This window comes from Misgurnus anguillicaudatus, chromosome 23, assembly GCF_027580225.2.
Source record: "Misgurnus anguillicaudatus chromosome 23, ASM2758022v2, whole genome shotgun sequence".
Classification (NCBI taxonomy): Eukaryota; Metazoa; Chordata; class Actinopteri; order Cypriniformes; family Cobitidae; genus Misgurnus; species Misgurnus anguillicaudatus.
In genome coordinates, this window is record NC_073359.2 from 35,481,029 (window position 1) to 35,507,294 (window position 26,266).

Below are 26,266 nucleotides of genomic sequence, written 5' to 3' on the forward strand. Positions count from 1 at the left end.
TGCACTTTCTTGATGACTTTTTTCTTAAACACTAATTTGCTTACCACATTGGCATTGTCATGGTAGAGAACGGAGGCTAAAAACATTTCTATACAGTGGCTAAAAGTGGTGCTTCTAACTACCCATCAAATGAAAGAAAATATTAAAAAAAATACATGGATATAAATATATAAAATGGACTAAAGTTTTGTGTGGGACACAATTAATTGGAAAAAACAAACTACATTATATAGGTTTTATTGGAATATACAAACATGCAAACAAAAAGAAAAATCTCAAAGGAAATTTTGTTGTATTTATTCTCCTGGGCCTTGACGCAGTAAGCTATGCACATGTATTGTTGTGTGTAATTTTTTTGCCAAACCTCTTTAAATTCTTTCCAATTTTGAGCTTTAGTTTACAATGCAAACCTAACGATGCAACATGAATACAAAAAATACATCTTTTAAAAAATATATATTTAATTAAATAATAGTACAGACATTAATTGCTAAACTTTGGCAACATTTTAGGGCAGGACTATATGTATATAAAGTGTATGCATCTAAAAACAGAAGAAAGCTAATAAACATGAATAAAGTTAACTGTTATTTAGGAATCTAATTCTTTAGATGTCGTTGGTGTTTGTTTTCTCTTCTGTTCATCTCTTCTAGATTTGATAGACTGACAGAAACACTGAATGTCTTGTATTTTGTCTCTCTGTTGCTGCTGATCGTCAGTTTATAAATCCTAGCGTTTCAGTTTATTATGTTTGTGATGGTGAGATCTCCAGTCTGATCGTCCAGCTTCAGTCTGACATTGAATCTCTCATCATTACTACATGAGATCTTATTGTCCTCCATATCACATTTAGCTATGAGAACACTTTTATCTCCAAATCTCCACAGTATCAGATCACCTCTCTGTGTTTGTAACAGATTCACCCTCCATCACTGAAAATGACTTCACATCAATTTCGTCCAACATCAGTAACACGAGAAGACTCTACAAGAAAAAGTTGCACAAACAGAGATAAAACATATAAAAGTCAGCTAATCTACATGACAGTGTTTCAGTGCATACGATACATAAGAGATCTTGGCATCATGAAAACATCCTGCAAATTTCATCGTTTAATATCTCCTCCTTATCTTCAAAAAAGCATTTATATAATCACGCTCCAAAAAAAGTCTAAAATTGTTGGATCTGTGATGTCACAAGTGCCGATTTAAGCAAGATATTGTTGGCTCCGCCCACTCTGGCATTCAGTGTAAACATAGGATATAAATGAATAAATATTTAAAGCAAACATGGGATACGGACCCAAAATGTTTGCCTTATAATTAAAGGTAAAGTATAGATATAGAGAGCCGGGACAGATAAAAAATGCTATGCTTTAGTGTTCTGTGTAATTTTTATTAATGTTTTAAAATATTTAGTTTAAATTTGGTGTTAGATTAACATGCAGGACACTTTGCTTAATAATAAAGTGTATTTTAGAGTTAGTTTCCTTGTATTTTTATATTGTATAATGACCTGGGGACAGAAATGGCACTGGTTCAGTGGAATGACCCACAAATCAAGGAACTAATTTTAAGTTACATGGATCCAGAGAAAACTGAAATTACTTTGTAAACGGTTATGCAAAGCTAACGTGTTGCAAACTGGATGCTTACCAGAATACCTGATAGAATACCTGTTGAAAATCAGACTTTGTTTGTACTTAGCATAGTTCCTGAAGGAGCTGTACAAATATATAGAGATTTTAGTCTATATTTGTTGTCTGATCTCGTTTTGTTTTTATATACGCAATAATTATTTAATAATTTATTCGTTCATTGTTGACACAGAATTCGATGGAATGGCTTTTATTTTGAAAAAACATATTACCGTAATGTGTAGTTTATGCGCGCACACGACAATATATCGTGCTGTTTTTCCGTATTAACCCGATGGATCGTTTATTCGTCTTCTGCTTTCTATTGATCATGGACGGTGAGTAAAATATGAGTTAGGAGATGAGAATTTAATGATGTTTGAATGTGTTACAATTACAAATGTGTTTTTATTGTACTCTACTGAGAGCCTAATAATTTAGGCGTGCAAAAGTGCAGCTCTTTATGTTTTTTGTACAAAATTGGCAACACAAACTTATAAGGCGCTCTTCTTGTAGGAAAGTATATTTAGTTCCGTGTAGAAGTAAAAAAATGCGTTTCAACATTATGGTTAGTATTTTGTATGTGTTTAACTTACGCAGTCTGCGTGGGCGGCGGCTCAGTTTCGTTCTCTAGTTTGAATTATTTGCATATCTTTGTTTTTCAGTCAGACTCAGATAATAAACTCAACATCAATATATGCAGGCTATAAACACATACGTATCAATAACTTGTTCTTTATAACTGTACATAATGAGTCATGTTCCGGGTTATTAATTCTTCACTTTCGATTTCTTACCGCACAAAAAGCGGGAATCCCGATAATCTTATGCCACAGTGGTGTAAGGTTCAAAGTTTTAAATTTAATGTATTTTTTGATGTAGCATAAATTCTGTAAACATGACACAAACATCACACTAATAACAGTCCATCCCTTACGAAAATTAACCATGGTTTTACTACAGTTAAGACCAAAAAACCATGGTTACTGTAGTAAAACCATAGTTACCATAAAATAACCATGGTTTTGACAATTGACCAAAAAAACATGGTAACTACACTTTTACCACAATAAAACCATGGTTAATTTTCGTAAGGGATAAACAATACACACAACACTTTCACAGGTTTAAACGTCTTACAGCAGTAGGTGAAATGGATAGGTGTTATGTTGGATAAAGTTAAAGTTGAATAATGTTAAAATTTGAGTGGTGTGAAACACAGTAGGCAGTCCGAGATGATGTATTTATTAAAGAAAAGCACTCAATGGTTGATGTCTGATTTACTGAAGACTGTTTGGGAATGCATATGTGTGTGGGTTCTGAAGTGAATTAAATAATAAACTTAGTGAGATAAATATACAAATGTTTTATAATAAACATTAAAACTAAATAACACACAAAATAAATGTAACAAAAACAAATATTATAAAGCACGGGTGCTTATGCTCGAATGCCCACAAGAGGGCAACATTAATCCATGAAGTCAGCTTAACATGTCTGGACATATACTAAAGATATGAGTGCAACGTGCACCCATCATAATAAATACTAAATTGCAATAATAACATAATGTACAATATATATTTCAAAATATCTTACAACAAAAAAAATCAATATCCGTAAATACACTGAATCATGTAGGTAGAATAAAAAGTGGGGTGACACAGTGGCTCACAGCAAGATTGTTGCAGGTTCGAGTCCCAGCTGGGTCAGGTGGTCTTACTGTGTGGAATTTGCCGTTCGTTCTTACATAATGTACAATATATATTTCTGAATATCAAACAACAAAAATATCAATAACCGTGAATACACTGAATAGTATATGTCCAGACATGACACAGAATGTTCTCTTTTGTCAGCATGGGTTTACTCTGGGTTTCCTGTAACAGGCCAAAAGCATCATCCCTCCCTCAGCCTGTGTCTAGATAAACATGTGTGGATTAACCGGTTTTCGTCATGAATATAGCCATATGTGCTGGAATGGCTTGAAGAATAATAAAAGAGAGAAAAAACAGTGCTATAGAATCATTCACAACTACTCAAAGACAAGTGAGGCGTTTTGTACAGTAGAAAGAAAAGAAAATCTGGTTATTTTAAGGTTTAGGCATACTATAACCTAAACCTGAAGGAAGCATTTAAAACGCACGAAACAGCAGATGAGTATGATCTCCAAATCTTTCTGTAAGGCTACGTTTACACGGAAGCGATCTGAAGAGAAAATGCAAAAGTGGCGTTGCGTTATCACTTTTTATTCCGCGTTTACGGTAAAACTTCAAATAATAGCCCGGGCTTTTATTTTCCCAAACCTATCATCACACCAGGCGTCTAAAAGAGACAGGCGTCTATAAGAGACAGGCTTTTAATTTAATTGTTCCAGCATGACAGCAGGAGGTTACCACATCCCACTAAACATGAGACGTCCGCTCGACGTGCAGAATATGTCTATATTAGGTCGGTTGGTCCAGGCCCTTATCTGTACGTCTATACAACGTGCAGATCTGGTACAGTATCTGGACGTCTGACTATGACCCCTCTTGGACGTCAGGTAGACGTCCAAAAGGGGTTCGGGAAATCAATACAAAAATATTTTATACAAATGTGGTAAATGAGTTCTGAGTCAAAAAACATAAACATCATGTGTATTTTTGAAGAATATTTTGTTAAGCTGATAAAATAATTTAATCTTTATATATGAATGAGTGTTCAAAAACATAGCGCTGCTCATAGATAAAGTTCCACCTTAAATGCTCTCTCTCTCACTCTTTCTCTCTCTCTCTCTCTCTCTCTCTTTAATTAACAGAGATGTATATGCTGACGTTTAATTGAAAATGTTTTGTCACCATAATGACGATCAGTGATTCCTTTAGTTGGGTAGTTTGACTCTTTGACTTTTCATAGTAGTGTTTGGTTTTTGTAAGAGTGTTTGCTAAAGCATGTTATTTGCTGCAAAGAAAATTTGTTAAAAACAAAACTCACATGTGGATCTAACCCAACTTTACCAAGAGTAATACCACATATGTAAAGTCTGTAAATTCATTTTTTAAACCATGTAGAATTGTCTCAATTTCTCAATTGATTTGAGGTGTCACATCCAACTTATTAATTAGGTTCATACCACCACTGGGAAGCGCTTATATACAATTAAAAGTCCAGATTTCAGTGTCACATATGCAGACACCAAGAATCAGCCCACGAATCACAACAGTGGTGACACTCTCTGGACTCATGAGTTTTATAATACGCTGGTGCAATGCATTGCAACATTTAGAAAACTCACCATCGTTGTGATTCATGGGCTGATTCTTGATGTCTGCATCTGTGTCAAGGAGTCTAGACTTTAGATTTTTGATTACAGCCACGAGGTTCCATGTTTTGTTACAGTAGGCAGCAGTATGCACTGAAGTATGTTGATTGCAGCTCCAAACAAAACTGAGATAGAGGTTTACTTCTAAACTCAATTTATGATGCCTTATCTGTGTTGTTAGTTCAGTTATGTTATATTATACCACCACTTCTGACCATCACTGTAATTACTGGGAAGCCACAAGTAAGTTGCATTGGTAACTAACACTTGGTGCAATAATAATGTGTTTTCAAAAACACCATCATCAAGCACATGCACTTCAATACAAAAACAAAGAGTCAAACTACCCAACTAAAGGAAACACTGATCACCACGACGGCGACAAAACATGTCCAACAAAACATCAGAATCTTGTAAATTCTCAAAAACGAGCAGGTAGAAATGACAAAAAATAGAGTGAATTTGGTTTGTTTAGTCAGTATGGTCCTACTTCAAAACAATGCTTTGTTAAAACAACTGTTTGTAATGGTGATGACATTGCTATAGAGAATGTACATGTAACAATTATCCAGCGAGAGCAAGTGTGGGAGGGAGAGTGAAGTTCACGTCACTTCACTTCAATTATTGAACGAGAGAGAGAGAGAGAGAGAGAGAGAGAGAGAGAGAGAGAGAGAGAGAGCAAGACAGTTAAGGTGGAACTGGTATATTTGGGAATTATCTATAAGCAAAAAATTTTAACATTTATTCATATATAAAGATTATATAAACAAATATAATGTTTAAAAAGGCCACATTTTAAATAGTTTTACTTTGCATGGAGGTCCCCTTGACATCAATCTTGGATGTTCAGAACAGGTCATAAAAAGACGTCATAAAAACTTTCATTCTGGCTCCTCATGGGACGTCGAAATGACGTCTTTTTATGACGCTTTGCTCAGTGGGATATTACGTTTTATTTTTAATTTGAATGTGTTTAACAAATTAGTTCGTGTAATAACAACAGTCTTAAATTATTGCCAGTATAAATAAAGCAAACAATGATATGTTTTTTTATTGGTTGTTGCGTGAAATCTTACCCAGATACAACAGTGCTATTTTCTGATTGGCTATTGTGTAGCCTCTTTCTTTTTTTGTATTGGCTCGCTCGACTAGAACTCTAGGGAAGACGGGCTTGATAGAGAGAGAGAGCAGTGCGGCCAGATACATTTTAGGCGCTGCAGCATATTAAATATGATAAATAGTGTTTCCGCGTGCACTGAAAAAAAAAAACTTGTAAAATTTACTTAAAAAAATCCTCGTAACAATTTGCACGAACTTTTTTTAAGTAAAATTTACTGCTTTTTTATAAGTAAAACTTACCTACTAAAATCAAATAAAATTTACTTAAAATTGCATGATAAAACATATGTTAAATAATTAATTAAATGTTACTTAATTATTTTATTTAGAAGTTAGATTTATTTCAATCGTTTAGGTAAAGTATATTAGGTTTTTTTTTAAATTTAAGCATTGATGTCCTAATAATATTAAATAAATCGTATTTTCTGTTTGTTATTTTATTTAACATATTAATATGGACCTAGTTCTTTTAAGTGTTATAAATGGCATTATAACACACAATTCATGACTGACAACAAGTCAGTCATTGAATAAACTTGATTTGGAACAGAAACGCACACAAACTGTGTTTCTGACATGCATTATCAGCACTGTGGAGAGAATTACAATACACTGTTCTGAACAGGGTTCATGTAAAGAAACACTGATCACCTGAACGGTGACTTCACAAAATTATTATTTACAACAAAACAACATCAATAATATAAGAGCTTAAACCTTTATGACATTTTGCTAACAAATATTTAAGTAGTTAAAGTTCTTATCAGTTCTTATTCTGTGATAAAGCTTAAAAAATAAAAATATTCAGGCGCAAAGAATTGTGGGTATTCCTTACAACATGTGCAAATAAATGTAAGCAAATTTTACTTAGATTTTTTACTTGAATCTGATAAAGTTTTTGATTAAAATTTACTTAATTATTTTAGGACAATGTGCAGTGACTAAAACAGTTAAATAATACAAGAAAATATCTAATAAGACTTACTATTCCCACACAGTTCATTTTTTACATGAATTAATTGTGTATTTATCATCATTTTACTTAGGAAAATCTAGTTTTCAATAAATGTTAATATTATTATGTAGAAATTATGAGAGTTAATCTAATAAATATTACTACACCAAAAAGTTCGTTTTTTCAGTGTACTCCAGCTCATGGTTAAATGACAGGAGAGGAACTGGTCCACACACTGAAAAAACGAACTTTTTGGTGTAGTAATATTTATGAGATTAACTCTCATAATTTCTACATAATAATATTAACATTTATTGAGAACTAGATTTTCCTAAGTAAAATGATGATAAATACACAATTAATTCATGTAAAAAATGAACTGTGTGGGAATAGTAAGTCTTATTAGATATTTTCTTGTATTATTTAACTGTTTTGGTGAGTTGACTTCCTGCTCTGCTACTGTTCGGACGCTTTTGCTTACTGCTCTGCGCTTTGCTCTATCGCTTTTATATTTTATCTTATAATTTTAACTTCAGCAAATCAGCATAGTGCTCAAACAACAAAGCTTGGCATCAACGTCAATTTACAAACTTTCGGGACTGGAGGATTACAAAAAAGTGGAATTTTTCATCCGTCTAGCCTCCCACCGCCATCAGCTTACATTCCAGAAGGAAAAACACAGCTGCCTTCATTGAAAAGGATAAGAAAAAGAATGCCTCATCAACAATCTACTTGCTGCACAAACTGCCACAGACTTTTACAAAGGATTGCTGTTCTTGAAACAAAGTTACTTACAGGACTACCAAACCAGACGGAACACACAACAGAGCTTCGTCATCATGGACGCCCTCAGCAAACAGCCGGTGAGTCCCATAAATCTAATGATCAACACACTAATCAATGGTACAAACAGGGAGCAAGACCCAAAATCACTCAAGAAATCAGACTGTCACGAGCATCACATTTTGCCGCAGTAGCTTCCTCTACCCCAGATACAGCTAGGACAAGGATTGCAAACACTGACTTTCTACCACCACCTATACATCTTGAGAACAGATTTGAAGTATTATTGAATATGAGTGAGGAATCCCCAAATGTGATAAATGTGACTAAACACCGATCAAATCAGCCAGCAGCTAACACTGATGCTACCTGCCGCTCAAGATCGAGCAGACAGCGGCACTCAGCGCAGAGCGCATCCGAGCCCAGAACTCTGATATTAGGTGACTCAATAATCAGAAACTATAGCAACAGAGACTCAACTACGTGCTGCCTTCCACAAGCAACCGTTTCTGATGTAAACAGGGAACTTAAGAACATTCTGATGAAACATAAGACTGTAAATCGAGTTGTCATTCATGTAGGGAAGAATGATATTCACAAAGAGCAATCTGAACTCCTTAAGAGGGATTTCAACAAACTTTTTGAAACACTCAGAACAGTAAAAGCTCAGCCGTTCATCAGTGGACCACTTCCAGCAAGAGGAACAAATAGGTTTTCACGTTTGCTTGGACTTAATACATGGCTGCAAAAAACCTGCAACATAAAAGGATTGAACTTTATCAACAACTTCAATCTTTTCTGGAATCAGAGACAACTATTTAAACAGGATGGCATCCACCCAAACAGGCTGGGTGCAAGAGTTCTAAAGGACAACATCTATTTCTCCCTTCATCATCCTTCAGCAGTGTGTGCCAATCCACTCAACCTGAATGGCACACACACACCTGGACAGAGTATGAATGACCACAGGACTTCTTTCCAGCACCTGAATGGACATGATGTTGACATATCCCACAAGGACAGAGATAACACCACTCAGCCACAACAACCACTGCTCATGGACACAATCTCAGCTGAGTCATGCCCACAGAGCTTACTACAGTCAGACTGTGTCAGATTAGAAGGGCTCCAAGATTCAGCACCCAAGGACGACTTTCTGGAAAACAGCCAGGGAAACCAGGACAACATATCACAGCCTCCGGTCACATCAGAACAACAGGACTCCTCACTAGATATGTCATTCCTCTCTCCAGCATCCCCGCTTTTGACCTTCTCCGGAAAAATGGAGGAACTGGTTTATGCTGGAACTAAACTATCCCACTCTATTGCTGCAAGCCCACAGATTTCAACCAGAAAACAGCAAGCCCCAAAACCACCAAAGCCAGTGGGCCCAGTTCCCCCTCCTCGTCCTGTGAGAGCTCTTCGGTCTCTGACACAACGCCAAGGCACACACCCTCCTCCATCTGCTGTAGGTGAACCAAAAACAACTGATAATGGCTCTCAGTGATGTGTGTCGGGTTCCTGCTATGAGAATACTAATACTTTTATCAAATGTTTACAAAAGCAGGAACTCAGTGTGCCTATATCTTTCTCTATTTCTGTTTTAGTACATGATAGAAAGTGTAAGGCTAGATCAAATCGTGTGGCAAATCAATCTAATCTGCTGCCTGTGACTTGTCAAACTAAGATCTCTGTTAGGGAAAAAAATTGTACTATTAAGTTAGCACTTTTAAATATCTGTTCACTTAAAAACAAATCACTTCTAGTCAGCGACTTAATAGCCACAAACAACCTGGATTTTATGTTTCTAAATGAAACATGGCTAGAAGAAAGCTACAGTGCAACAGTCCTTAATGAAACAGCCCCTCCTAACTTTACCTATTTGAGTTTTTGCAGAGCTGCTAGGAGGGGTGGAGGTCTTGCTGCTCTTTTTAAAGATGTCTATCAATGTAAGCAAGTGTCATTTGGGAATTACCCGTCTTTTGAACATCTAGGTATTGTGTTGAAAGGTACCCCACGCATTCTACTGATCATTATTTACAGGCCCCCAAAATACTCTCCAGCATTTGTTGAGGACTTTACAGAACTGTTATCAATGATTTCCTCAGAGTTTGACTGTTTTGCTATTGCTGGAGATTTTAACATTCACATAGATAAGCCAGAAAGCATTATGACAAAAGATGTCACAGCTGTTTTAAATACTTTTGATCTGACTCAACATGTACATGGACCCACACACAATCGTGGACACACTCTAGATTTAATTATCAGTAAGGGTGTAAACATTTCATCAGTTGTTATTAAGGATGTAGCACTGTCTGATCATTTCTGTATTTTCTTTGATATATTAATCTCTCCTACTATTGAAACTAGATCTGTGTCTGTCAAAAAGAGATCCTTAAATGAGAACACCAGTGTGCTATTTATGAAGGCTATATCTTTAACACCAAGCATATCTGCAGACTCTGTTGATTTTCTCCTTGATTCCTTTAATTCGAAAGTTAAGAGTGTAATCGATGATATTGCTCCTGTAAAAGTCAGGAAGAAGAATGGCAGGCAAAAATCACCTTGGAGAAATTCAACAGAGGTGCAGAATATGAAGAGACAATGCAGAAAAGCTGAGCGCATGTGGCGGAAGACAAAACTTGTAGTCCATTATAATATCTATAAAGACAGCCTTCGTGCTTTCAGTGTGGAACTAGGCAAAGCTAGACAGACTTTCTTTTCAAATATTATAAACAAAAACATAAATAACACACGCACTCTGTTTGCTACTATAGAGAGACTAACAACCCCCCCAAGTCACATTCCAAGTGAAATGCTCTCAGACAGCAAATGTAGTGAGTTTGCTAACTTCTTCTCTGAGAAAATCAATAATATCAGAAAGGTGATCAGCACATCCTTAAGCTGCGCCGGGGTCAGACAAATCAGACCACAACATCAGAAAGTAGTTACGATGTCTGATTTCGAAGCAGTTGATGGTAAAATTTTGGAAGAAACAGTACAGCATCTTAAAACATCAACCTGTGCCCTTGACACACTCCCAACATCTTTTTTCAAAAGTGTCTTTAACTGTTTAGAAGCAGATCTCCTAAAAGTGGTAAATTCATCACTTCACTCTGGGACTTTTCCAAAGTCCCTTAAAACTGCAGTTGTTAAGCCCCTCCTGAAAAAGAGCAACCTAGATAACACTGTATTGAGCAACTACAGACCAATCTCAAATCTTCCTTTCATAGGCAAGATCATTGAAAAAGTTGTTTTCAATCAGCTGAACAAATTCTTAATTTCTAATGGTTACTTTGACATTTTTCAATCTGGTTTCAGACCACACCACAGTACAGAGACAGCGCTCATAAAGATAATAAATGATATTCGCCTCAACACAGACACAGGCAAACTATCAGTGCTGGTGCTACTCGACCTCAGTGCTGCTTTTGACACTGTCGATCACAACATACTTCTTGACAGGCTGGAAAACTGGGTCGGACTTTCTGGGGTGGTCCTGAAATGGTTCAAGTCATACTTAGAAGGGAGAGGTTATTATGTAAGTATAGGTGGCCATAAATCTGAGTGGACATCCATGACATGCGGAGTCCCGCAAGGCTCAATTCTTGCGCCACTCCTGTTCAAGCTGTATATGCTTCCTCTAAGACAAATAATTAGAGATAAAAAAATTGCATATCACAGTTATGCAGACGACACCCAGATCTACTTAGCTCTATCCCCTAACGACTATAGCCCCATTGACTCCCTGTGCAAATGCATTGATGAAGTTAACAGTTGGATGTGCCAAAACTTTCTTCAGTTAAACAAAGAGAAAACTGAAGTAATTGCGTTTGGAAACAAAGATGAAGTTCTCAAGGTGAATGCATACCTTGACGCTAGGGGTCAAACAACTAAAAATCAAGTCAGGAATCTTGGTGTGATTCTGGAGTCTGACCTTAGTTTCAGCAGTCATGTCAAAGCAATAACTAAATCAGCATACTATCATCTCAAAAATATCGCAAGAATTAGATGCTTTGTTTCCAGACAAGACTTAGAGAAACTTGTGCATGCTTTCATCACCAGCAGGGTGGATTATTGTAATGGCCTCCTCACTGGCCTTCCCAAAAAGACCATTAGACAGCTCCAGCTCATTCACAACGCTGCTGCCAGGATTCTGAGCAGAACCAGAAAATATGAACATATCACACCAGTCCTCAGGTCGCTACACTGGCTACCAGTTACATTTAGGATTGATTTTAAAGTATTATTAATGGTATATAAATCACTCATTGGACTAGGACCTCAATACATTGCTGATATGCTCATTGAATACAAACCTATCAGATCACTCAGATCATTAGGATCACATCAGCTAGAAATACCAAGGGTTCACTCAAAGCAAGGAGAGTCAGCTTTTAGCTATTATGCCAGTCGCAGCTGGAACCAGCTTCCAGAAGAGATCAGATGTGCTCCAACAGTAGCCACATTCAAATCCAGACTCAAAACACATCTGTTTAGCTATGCATTTACTGAATGAGCACTATGCTGCGTCCGAACTGATTGCACTATATTATATATGCACTATTTTAATTATTTTCTATTTCTCTTGTTTTTATTCTTATTTTTAACTGTTTTATACTTTTATTCCTGTTTTATTCTTTTTCACACATTTAAACAGTTTTTATTAAAATCACATTTATTTTCTTTTAATTGATATTTCAAATTCATGTAGCTTTGATTTTTGTTTTCTCATTTCTATGTAAAGCACTTTGAATGACCTTTGTGTATGAAATGTGCTATACAAATAAACTTTGCCTTGCCTTGTTTTATAGTCACTGCACATAGTCCTAAAATAATTAAGTAAATTTTAATCAAAAACTTTAGCTTATCTTAGTTCATTTTACTTAAAAATATTAAATCCATTACACTAAAAAAATCTAAGTAAAATTTACTTACATTTATTTGCACATGTTGTAAGAAATACCCACAATTCTTTGCGCCTGAATATTTTTATTTTTTAAGCTTTATCACAGAATAAGAACTGATAAGAACTTTAACTACTTAAATATTTGTTAGCAAAATGTCATAAAGGTTTAAGCTCTTATATTATTAATGTTGTTTTGTTGTAAATAATAATTTTGTGAAGTCACCGTTCAGGTGATCAGTGTTTCTTTACATGAACCCTGTTCAGAACAGTGTATTGTAATTCTTTCCACAGTGCTAATAATGCATGTCAGAAACACAGTTTGTATACGTTTCTCTTCAGAATCAAGTTTATTCAATGACTGACTTCTTGTCAGTCATGAATTTTGTGTTATAATGCCATTTATAACACTTAAAAGAACTATGTCCATATTAATATGTTAAAGAAAATAACAAACAGAAAATACTATTTATTTAATATTATTAGGACAGCAATGCTTCAATTAAAAAAAAAAAAACCTAATAGACTTTACCTAAACTATTAAAATAAATCTAACTTCTAAATAAAATAATTAAGTAACATTTAATTAATTATTTAACATATGTTTTATCAAGCAATTTTAAGTAAATTTTATTTGATTTTAGTAGGTAAGTTTTACTTATAAAAAAGCAGTAAATTTTACTTAAAAAAAGTTCGTGCAAATTGTTACGAGGATTTTTTTAAGTAAATTTTACTAGTTGTTTTTTTCAGTGTAATCACAGGTTTAAATGGACGCGAAACTAATATGTCAGAGTCCAATGCTTATGTTTTAAGTAAACGTTACATGTCCGTGTATATGTAAGAGCTTCCTCTGATATTGGTGAAATAAGATCGCACAACTTTCACACGCTTGTAAAATGAAACGAAAGACGCGCAGATCAGCGGCGTTTTATCAATGAAAGGCTAAAAATAGCGCTGTCACCGTGTGTTTGTGCTAGAGGTCAGAAAATATGAAAAACATTTATCTCAGTACCTCAGATTACATAAATGGGCGGAGAGACGGCGTGTGGCTGTTTGAACCACATGCTTGTTTACACTAACTGCATAATATGCTATAGTTAGCCAAAGAACTATAAAACTTCAAGTTTACAACATAGACTGTATAGATGTAAACGAATATGCTGAATTACCTGTGGTGAAAATAGAAAGTAGCAACTTCATTGTCCATATTGAGGCTCATCTTGGAAAACTAACTCCAATATGACTTTGGTCTTGATGTTTTCCCGTCCCGTTGTCGTTTAAAATCCCCGTTTCGCTTCCTTGGCGACTTGTTTTAATGTCCTCGAGAATATGTCTTCAACAGGCTTTCAAATCAAAGCATTAGATCGCAGGTTTATCACGGCGTGCGGCCGAAGGATTCAGTCTACGCAGGTCGCAGGCTGCATACGCCATTAAGCCTGGTTTATTTAAATTAACTGAGCATTATATTCGCAAGTCATAAGCATATTACATCAATTTACAATTAACTAAGAATAATTGTCAGCTTTATAATTGTTAACATTCTGAAATAAGTTTGTCTTGATGACGTATACCGCCTACACATGCAACCTCCGTAGGCTTCAGCTCGCGGCCAGCTTGAGTGTAGTCTGAAAGCGCGAAAGGCGGAGCTTGAATTTCAGGAATGTCCCTCGTCTGCGAATGTATTTCAAAGATGGAGGCACAACATGAATTCAGCCAGAGAGCGCTACAGCGGTATGTATTTTAAATAGCAGATTCTACACTTACGAGAATACTTTGATTAGTGGGGTGGGCGTAATTACACATGAATGAGCACATACTTTTGAAAGAAAACATGGGTTTTTGCTAAGAATTAACTAAAAATAGTACACAGTGGAGCTTTAAATCTGTCTATAAACAAAAAGTTGGCATAATGGTAGCGTTATCAGTCTGAAGGATGAATGTTTTATGAACTTCCATAAAAAACTGACCAGAGTTCACCTAACACTGGTCATTTGTGATCATCTCTACCAAGTTGTGAACCATCTGTTATATAAAACATTTCGAAACAGTTATGATGTAATGAAGCCTTGTTTGCTAAAATCATGTGTCTTGGCCAGTTTGAAGCATGCTCCGAACCAATGATTCCAAACAAAATATTTGTAAATGTTTCGAGTAGGGGTGTGACGAGATCTAGTGCGACAAGATTTTACGAGAATAAATATGTATCGCAAAACTAAATATGTCACAAGATTTCTTGTGGAAGTGAAATGCTGCCCGTTTCTCTTAACAAAAGGCTGCATCCTTTGGAGTTCACATTTGTATGGTGCAAACTTCAAACAGACTTTAGTCTTTAAAGAGTATTAACAAATATAAAGTTTACAATTATATTTAATCATAAATTGTTGTAATATGCTTATGATTTGCGTATGTAATGTTCAGTTAACTGAAATAAACCAAGGTTGATGACGTATGCATCCTGCATATGTGACCTCCGGAGGATGCAGCCTTCTTTTTGAGAAACGCCACTGAGCATAAAGTTACGTTTCTGGGCAAACCTTTTCCAGTGCAATGTGCATGCATAATAACCTTTTAACTGTGTGTGCTTTTTTGTTTGGGTTTCCAAATGTTCGTCTGAGACGCGTTGTGATTATCTGTTGATCAGTGTCCGATGTGAAGTGTTTTAGTAGATTAAACCTGACTTTACATGATTTTATCTTTGCATGTTCTTGCTCAAGAATGACAGTGGCTGTATCATTTCAATTGTAAAGAATTGGAAAAATATTAAAGATTTAAATAGATGAAACTAACAGAAGCAGGTCCTTTAGCGCCCCCTGCAATCATTTGTTATAATACAAAATGCTGTTTTTTTATTACAAAGGGTACATATTACTGTAATGTGTTTACTTGGTTTAATACTTTATTTGAACCAATTATTATTGAATCGTCATTATTATGCCATTTTAAAGGTTATTGCTCACTTGGGTGTATTTTTATTACCAAAAAATATCTGCTTACGTCACGAGTCATTTTTTGGACCCACCATCCAATAGGAAAATTCAGCTGCGGTAGCCACCGTTCAACCTGAAGAGGGCAGCATTCAGACGTTTTTACACCATATATTGTAGTATTGAAATACTTTATATCCAAATGTCAAAAAACTTACTAAAATTAATGAACAACATTAATAAACCCCCATTCTTAAAAGTTGGTTTAGGGTTTAGTTACCCTTTAAATAAAGAATTTGTGTGTCTGCTGGTGTGGTTGGAGCTGATGTTACAGTGTCAGTGATGAAGGGAGATCCTGTTACTCTGCCTGTTAATGCTGGTGGAATAAGGGGAAATGAATGGCTACAGTGGAAGTTTAAAGAGAAGAATATAGCAAATATTGATTTAGAAGTGCCAACTAGCAAACTAAACTACCTTGATGAGAGATTCAGAAACAGACTGAATCTGGACCATACGACTGGATCTCTCACCATCAGCAACATCACAACTGAAGACAATGGAGAATATCAGCTGGAGGTCAAGGGCATCAGCGATCAAGACTACAAGACATTAAAGACATTCAGTGTTACTGTCACTGGTAAGATGTTTAAGTATTTTAATGACCAGGGGCGCCGTTAGGGGGGGGGTTCAGAGTATGCCAGGCATATGGGCCCATAAGTATGCTAGGGGGCCCCACCGTCATCACTTTTCCGTTTTTTTATTGTACACGTAAATAATAACACTGCAGTAAAATGTAAAGTAAATTAATATAAAACTTCTGTGAATGACTTTGTGTTAAGTAAAAGTGAGACACTTTAAAAAAAAACAGCGTGCAAGCATGACGATGCAATTACATATTTGTCGGTTCTGGTGGTTTTTAATTTGATTGTGCGGGTATGGATATGGGTGAGTAGGCAACATTTTGGTTTGGGATCAGTTTGGTGGGTTTGCTATGCAAAGTTACCACAAATAGTCGACAGCCCTACAGTTTGACATTTCAAGGGGTGCGTTCACACGACAAAATTTCGGGAGTGACAACCGTATTTACTTACAGGTGTGAGTCTGGAAGTGTCCTGTTCAGACAGCAAATTAAAGACACAAATAGAACACTGCCTGTATGAACGAGCAACCGACCTCAAACCCGTATGCTAGTTACACGCGCCGCCTGTAACCATAGTGACGGACGTAAATATATAAAAAAGTATTATTTATGCAATGGGGAAAACTTTATTTATGTAATTAACAAAAACAGCTGGCTGGTTTAACGCTTACCATTATGCAGAGAAAAATAAACAAGGGTGGTTCCTTCTTAAAGTTTTAATTTCCAAAATGAATGAACATAAACTCAGTTTCAGCAACTGGACGTTTTACCAAAGCAGATATATACAATATAAAAGTAATCAAATGACTTATGAAGCAAATCGATCAGTTTTTGCAAGAAATCGAACTTTATTTAAAGCATTAACGCAGCCAAATAGGAAGTGCTCTTACGCTCCCGCTCTGTAGGTGGCGCAGAGAGTATGGTTTACCCACCGCAGGCAAAACCAGCCTCTTAGCGCCACCTAAAGAGCGGGAGTGTAAAAAGCGCATTTTATATGTTACCACAGTTCTGTATGGACGCTAAAAATGTTGTAAATAACATTCAATATCCTGCAAAAACCGACCGATTTGCTTCACAAGCAGCAAAAAATGTCACCAGGAGTCATGGAGATTACTTTTGTATTGGATATATTTGCTTTTTGACCTCTCAAAGTGACGCATCTTTTGCCTTGCATTATATGAATCACAGATGGGTTTTTTTGCAAAATATCTTCTTTATTGCTCTACTGAAGATAAAAGGTGAGTAAATAAACAGCTAATTTTTATATCCCTTTTATTGTACAGTTAACATTATATTAATCGTACGCTTTTAAAGTTTACACTTTATAAATCTCACTTACTTTGCTGCACGCAATTTTATGCGTAATGTAATATGTTCTGTGGCATCTATGAAGTTAATATAATATCACATTAACCTTATGGAGCAATTCTGGTGCGTAGCTTGCAGTCATTTTCATGCACTGTAACGTTATCTTAACACAAGAGCAACGAATGACGTGACAGACAACTGGTTGTGCAGTCCGATTCCGTTCACACACCACAGCTTCTCGGTAAATACGGTTGTGAAACCCGAAAAGTTGCGGGTGTGAAGTCGGTTATAGAATGCGGTTGTCAAACCCGTAAATAACCGAACTGCGTGTGAACGGAACCGTCTTAAGGACTCAAATACGGGTTTGACAACCGTATTATGGTACCGTGTGAACGCAGCCAAGGTAAGATCTCACATGCCACTAAAAAGCGTTCATGCTGATCCCAAACTGTATGTTTCATGAAAAATGAAAAATATTTGTGTTAATACAATATTAGCATAGCGACTGCTGACACCTATTGCATTTTTAAGACGGACAATAACTTAATAGGCGTAGTTAACCTCTTAAACCCTGAGGACCCAGTCCCGGGTACAAAATTTCGTATTTTGACTCAAATAAAATATTCTTTTAATCTTTAATGGTCCATCATGGACCCCAGTAACACATATGAGATACTGTTTGAAAGCTTAGACTCTCTACTTTCTCCAGATATGCATCACTTTGAGAAATCTTTTACTGTAAGAAAGTTATTTACACTTAATTTACACTATCACCCCCCCCCCCATAATTTTTTATATGATTTAATATTCACATATTTCATATTTTTCAAGTATGACAAACATGGGCAAGTCTTATATCAAATGAAAGCTCTCATTCTCAGGAATAAGGCTACAGCGTTATTTTTGTTCTATTATCAACACATAACCAACAATAGTTGAATGAATAATAAGGTAAAAAATCGTCTTTTGTAAACATATGGGAAAATTGAGTGTGGACTGCCTCAGATAGCACATATAGCCACAAATGATACACCATCTTTTCTCTTAGGTCCTACTCTAAAAAATGAGTCCATTCACAGCATTTTCTTAGGTTGTGTGCATGAATAATCCCTTGTTATTTATTATATGTCCAAAACAAAAAATTAATATTTATATGAAAAATGTATTTTCGGACACTTCAGTAAAATGAAAATAACTTTTGAATGCGACATGCTAAAGAGATCATTCTTTTTTTGGGTGTTTACTGTCTGCTGCTGGTAACAACCAGAACTGTCTGCAGTCTGCTAGAGCACACAGAACCAGAGTTATACACTATCAGAGGCAGTATTTACAACATATAAAAAGAAAATTTGGTGTTTCATCAAATGAAAAACAACATAAATAACACTATTTGTCACAAACAGCAGCTTTTTATGTAACTTCAAAGGGTTTTCTTTAAAATTATATAAAGCAATTGCATTTATTCCACTGTATGTGGTTATGGGAGCACTTCAAATGTTTTTAGGCAGAAATTGTATAAAAAAAGGGTATTATTCCTCCCATCAGTTGGAGTAAAATAACTTTTGCATAGATTATGATAGAGAAAAAAATCTTTTTTCCTCTGTAAGCTGGCAATTGCTGGAATCAAACAAAACTGTCTGCAGGGAGCTGAGGCACTCAGGGCCAGAGTTATACACTTTTAAATAAAAACTTTAGAAAAAAAAACATCAAAAAGCGCCTATTTATTTTTGTGTTCATTAGAGGACTGACATCACATACAACCATGTTTAGCACTTTCAACAGTGTTTTATGTAATTTCAAAGGGTTTCCTGTAAAATGATACCAAACATTTGTATGTAAACCTCTGCATGTGGGTATGGGAAGCTTTTGAAATTGGGTAGGCCAAATCCAGGCGAAAATCCCCAAAATAGCTTCAGGGTGGAAGAAGTTAAAAATAGTATTTTCTAAATAAACATAAAATAGGAGAATTGTCTAAGCCATAATTGAGTTGAATTTTAAATGACTAAAAGCAGGTTTTAATGTGACAGCGCATGAAAGTGATTCATTTTTATTCAGGTTTGCAACGGAGGTTTTGCCCAAAATAGTAAGTGCAGCTATAATAAACGCTATATCAGATTGTTTTTAACATGTATCCTAATAGAGAATGTCTGTTTTATATTTATGTTTGAGTATTGTTGTGTTTAAATATTGTTGTAATGTTGTTAATGTTTTGTTTTAATTTAATTCGCCATGGGCGTTGTAATGGATTGAAGGCTAATATGACGATACAAATGGGGTTATAAGACATAATTTTAAGTTTAAATTAACTTTTGTTTGCTTCAAACGTTTGCTTCAAATGAATTTCGTTTAATATAATTTGTCTCTTAATTTTAATCAATGTTTTGTTGATAAGTGTTGTGAATATTAAAGAAAAAGAACATTAAAAAGAACACCGTGCATCTCACTACGTTACAAATAAACTACTGCAATATAGTACGAAATGCCAAAACATGCAGTATTAGCCTATCTTTAATCGCTTTTCAAAAAACAGCCTTCAGTGCACAGAAATTAAATTTGCATGCCCAGCACATTTGATTGCAGCATGCTTTTGACTTTTAAAAATCAACGTCATATTTAAAACTTTAGCCGATTGTGCTTTTTGCAATTTCTGTGTCAGCAAAGGGCGTGCGAAGCGCATACTCTTAAAGATCAACGTAATATTAATTTAAATTTTGCCGGCCACGCTTTTTTGTCATGAGCGGAGGACGGAATACCACACATACATACAGAGAACAGCAACATAAAGAGAATTTAAGTTATTTTGTGTTTTTCTGACGAATACGGTCAGTTCGTAAGAAAATTTTTAAATGGACTAGGCTATATAAGATCATCAATATGAACTCTGAAGAATGAACTATTATAGGCTAAACATAATTGTACACATTTAGCTTCTAAAACCGCGCAGAAAACTCGACTGCCGCGACTTTCAAAGCACCTTCCATAGATTTCCATAAATTCAGAAATGCCTCTCCATTCATTATTCTTCTTTTAGTGATCTATTTAAAATCACATGAATGTTTTCTGCCTTTCCAGATTAAAATGGTATTCGTTTTTCGAATAAATCTTTTTTTTGCTTCATTCATTTATTTTAAGTTGCAAATGCGACCTATAAAATTAAATAAATGCACTCAACTGAGTAATTTTATATAGCTACACATTATGGTATGAAAATCAAACATTCATCTAAAGGAAGGGGCCCAAAATTCTGTCTTGCATACCCCCATTGAAACTGTTCATTGCGCCCCTGTTAATGACATCATTATCTGTCAGTACACAGTACAGTCTCTACACTCTAAAAAAATAATCCATAAAAAACGGATAATGTCTTGGCAGAAAATTACCGGTACGTTTTTCGTTATTTCACAGACATTTCTGTTTATTCAAAAACAAAACATTCTGTAGATTTACAGAACATTGTCCGTAGGCTTTAGGGACACTTCAATCTGCCTATGAAACGCAACAATGGGGACAATCAACAACAAAGCTTTATGCCGCAATGCATGCTGGGTATCAGGATTGTAGAAAACTCTTTCTTACCATTTACTCCCACCATTGTTGAGATTTGTATCTAAAATATTGATATTTCTCTGTGAAGCAAAATATCCAACTGATGCCTTACCTCAATGTTATTCAATACCATGTCTTATTAAATTAGCATAGCGTGTCACTCTTATACACTTCAGTTTTTTATTCTTATTTTGTCACTTCATAATGATAATTTAATGCTAGGCAGCATAACATAAAAACAACCAAGCTCAGATGACATAATAGACGCATTACCTTACTCAAGCAACAAACAAGTTGTAATTGCTTAAAGCAAAAACACTGTTGCAATGTTAATAGAGCAGAGTCAGTTCTGGAAGATCAAGGGACAAAAGCCTAACTAAAGGGAACACTAATCACCATAGTGGTGACTTCAAATGAATCTAAAACAAACACAAACTTTAGATTTAATGTGATAAATGTTGTGGTAAATATCCATTTGACTTACACATCAAGTCAGAAAGAAGATTTGTCTACTAAATCACATGTGTGGATGCTGGAATAGTTTAACACTTGTATCTTGTTCTGACAGCATTTGTTTAGAAGTTAAACATCATCCATGTAATGGTGCATTTACACCAACCGCGCTAGAGGCGTGAAGCGCGAGTGATTTCAATGTTCATGGTACGTTTACACCAACCGCGGTAGAGGCGTGAAGCGCGAGTGATTTCAATGTTAAGTCAATGTGCAGACGCGTTGACACGCGTCAGGAGGTCCCGCGGAATAGGCGTTCGTCGCGGAGCGGAAGACGCGTTTCCGCCTCATTCGCGCGTGAAGCTCGCGCAAAAGGCGCGAATTGAGTGTTGTGCGCGGTACGCGCGAATGGTGCTTTTGTGCATTTTGCGGTTCACGCGAATTTGCGGCTGACGCCCGAGTTGAAAAATTTGAACTTTGGCGGAATTTCGCGCCGCGTTAACCAATCAGGAGCCTGCCTGCTGCTGTGGTGGCAGCCCCGCCCGGAGTCACTCATTCAAGCAGTCACTCGGAGCTATATGACACAAGTTCTTATTTCTATAGGATACAGGAATAAAAAGGACCTCGCTTTGAAGAGTGTCAGTAAGGACTTTGGGCAACCTGGTAAGTTGTAATACACACTTTACTTTTGAGTTAGGTTACGTTTATCGACCCGCGCCGTTTATTTTCCCCCTATAGTAAGGTTACCCAATACAAACTGGTAACTCTCTTGATAAATGCACAATCAACATCAGTCATCTTGCAAACAGACACTCGCACAGCAGTTGCCCCTCCCACAAGAAGCGGATTTTGCCTCGGACACGCGTCAAATGCTTGCTTTTTCCGCGCGTCAACTCCGCTCTACACGCGCGAATGCATTCAAAGTGTTTAAGCTGCAAACTAGGCGCGGTAGACATGATTTTGACGCCCAAAACGCGTTTGGTGTAAACCCTGCATTAGACAATAACTCTGCAAGCAAGTTGTAATTTTAGGTTTCAAACAGAGATGGTGATAGAGAGGCAAAAGTGAAAGATTGCAGCAGGAGTTATTGCACCCATAATGCAACATGTTATAAAAAAAAACAGATAAATGCCTGTAAAACATAAATACGGAAAATTCCTTCATATTTACACAGTACTTTGTGTGTTTTTTAATGGATTTTTTTAGAGTGTAGTAATGCTTGTAAATTACCATGAATACACCAGAATGAATTTACTAGTAAATACAAAAATGTGCTGTTCACACATGCACTGACTTTCTGTCTTTTTTACCAGTAAGATATAATTTACACATCAGTACTAAAATACAGATAAAGTGAAAAAGGTGTGAGAAAGCAGATGTCACCTATGCCAATATGATTGGCCCGAAGCCAGGGCTGGACTGGGACAAAAAATCGGCCATTGTTTTATCAAAAGGATATCTACGACAGTGTTTTAAAAGCAGTTCTGCTTACCGCACGTCAACTCAGTTCTCATTTGTCTCTTATTTTGACATACGCACACTGAAGCTGCATGTCTATTAAAAAAAAAGTTTTTATGATCTGATTGTTTAAGCCAAATGTCAGCGGATCAGGTGTCTCATGGGCTGGTCTGTCCGGAAAAAAACTAACAAACATCTTTCGCTAACTTTTTTGGAAAATGCAATACATTGCCTTTTAGCACCATTAATGAATTATGTAAAAACAGAAACAAAGAAAGAAAGCAACGTGTAGCAATGTACAAGTGTTATGGGCTTGTTAGACAAAAATAGTATGAGATGTATCGGCCCAAAAAGTATGTCAGCCCATCGGGAAATTGCCTGATCTGCCAGATGGCCAGTCCGCCCCTGCCCAAAGCTGTCAGCGCGGCCAGACGTTGTCTGTTTTAAATGCCGGTAATCTTTATTTTTTGTTCACACAAAGCGCTTACCGGTAAATTACTGATAATCTTATAATAATAATAATAAGTTTATTTGAACATGTAATAAAAATACAAAAATATACATATATATAATAATAAAGTATTTATCAGAGGTGTAAAGAGTATAGCTGAAAGCCATACTTGAGTAAAAGTACAGATTCCTTACTGTAAAAATTACTCCACTACAAGTTACAAGTCACCAATTTAAATACAACTTGAGTAAAAGTATTAAAGTAACCCAATTTAAAAGTACTTAAGTATTTTTACTCGTACCGAATGTTGGCTCAAAGATGCACTAGTCCTCAACACAAAGAGACATTGTAGGTCAGTAAAAACCAAGAAAGTTTATTTATGAGGTTTTACTTCCTAATATAGAAAAGAAATCTAACACCTCAAAATTTTGACCTGGCAGAACAAACACAGATTAAACATACTCATAGTCTTTTGACTAAAATTTCATTTAGTTATTTTTGTCATCTGAATTCATTTAGTTTTAGTCTAATTTTATTCAACTAAATGCCATGAGATTTTAGTCTACATTAAATTTAATTTAAACCCATATAATTTTAGTCTAGTGTCATTGTGGACTTGAATGTGCCATGCTGACAAATATATAGCCTAACTGTTGTTATATAAATATGGTAACACTTTACAATAAGGTTCATTAGTTAACATTAGTTAGCTACATGAGTTAACATGAACTAATAATGAACTGCACTCTAAAAAAAATCCGTAAAAAAACGGACAAAGTACTGTGTAAATATGAAGGAATTTTCCGTATTTATGTTTTACAGGCATTTATCCGTTTTTTTTTTTATAACATGTTGCATTATGGGTGCAATAACCCCTGCTGCAATGTTTCACTTTTGCCTCTCTATCACCATCTCTGTTTGAAACCTGAAATTACAACTTGCTTCTAAACAAATGCTGTCAGAACAAGATACAAATGCTCAACTATTACAGCAGTGACACATGTGATTTAGTAGACAAATCTTCTTTTTTACGTGACGTGTAAGTCAAATGGATATTTACCACAACATTTATCACATTAAATCTCCAGTTTGTGTTTGTTTTAGATTCATTTGAAGTCACCACTATGGTGATTAGTGTTCCCTTTAGTTAGGCTTTTGTCCCTTTACCTTCATAGAACTGATTCTGCTCTTTCAACATTGCAACAGTGTTTTTGCTTGTAGCAATTACAACTTGTTTGTTGCTTTAGAAAGGAGAATTGTCTGTAATGTCATATAAGCTTAGTTGTTTTTATGTTATGCTACCTAACATTTAAATATGAATTGATAAAAAAAGAATAAAGAACTGAAATGTATTAAAGAGACGCTCTATGCTGATCTAAAAACACACAGTCTTGAATAAGATGGCTGCAAATGTGTCATCTGTGGTTTTTGCTTCAGAGATATCAATACTTTGGATACAAATCTCAACAATGGTGAGAGTAAATGTTAAGAGAGTTTTCTACAATCCTGGTACCCAGCATGCATTGCGGCATGAAGCTTTGTGGTTGATTGTCACCATTGTTGCGTTTCATAGGCAGATTGAAGTGTCCCTTAAGGCTACGGAAAATGTTCCGTAAATCTACGGAAAGTGTTCTATAAATCTACAGAATGTTCAGTTTTTAAATAAACGGATATTTTGTAAACATAACGGAAAAGGTGCCGGTAATTTTCTGCCAGGACATTATCCGTTTTTTTACGGATTATTTTTTTAGAGTGTGCACTTATACAGCATTTATTAATCTTTGTTAATGTTAATTTCAACAATTACTAATACTTTATTAAAATCTTGTTAACATTAGTTAATGCACTCTGAAGTCTGAACTAACATGAACAAACAATTAAAGCTTAACTTTTTATTAAGTAACATTAACAAAGATGAATAAATACTGTAACAAATGTATTGCTCATGGTTTGTTCAAGTTAGTTAATACATTAGCTAATGTTAACTAATCAACCTTATTGTAAAGTGTTACCAAATATTCTTATAGGCCAATCCTAAAAAAGTTATAATCTAAATATATCAAAAATTCCAGTATTAGAGTAGGTTGTTACAGTTAATATACAGTAACAGAAATGTGCATATTAAAAACGTGAAGGTGTTCATTTGAAAGATTAATTGAAAACACATGTAGTAGACGTAACAGCACCATCTCACATTAAGTGCACTACATTTCTTCAGTCATGCATCCCTCTTTACAGTAAATACATACAGCATACTTGAGGACAGTGAAATTGTACACTTATTATCAATCTTAGGCAATCAGTACAGGACATCGCTGGTTTATTTTGGCTTATATAGTAAGTTATATCAACCAGCTCAGGTTAGCTGATACAGTAGCGTCAGAGTATATAAAACATTTGTGCTTGCCTTTGAGGTGCGGGATGGCCCTCCTGCAATCGCGCATCACTTTTGTTTTCATTGCAGCATCACAAGTTTAACAAAGGGTCCCTTGACAGAAGCAAATGTGATATGCATCCATATTTGCGCTTTATCTCTTCTCTCAGATAAGTCGCTAACTTTTCTCTACAGTTTAAGACATACGCAGCACGCAGATGTCCCGCTACGGTGGCTCAACGCAAGCCATTCAGCGTTTGACATCAAAGTACCGCGAGACCAGACTTCTCCATATGCATTTGATTCGCTCTCGCAGTACTTTGATTCATACGATTGCCCTGCGTGGCGCCACATGAGGTCCCTCAGTTGTGTGTGTGCGTGTAACCTCGCGACCACAGATTCTATCCAT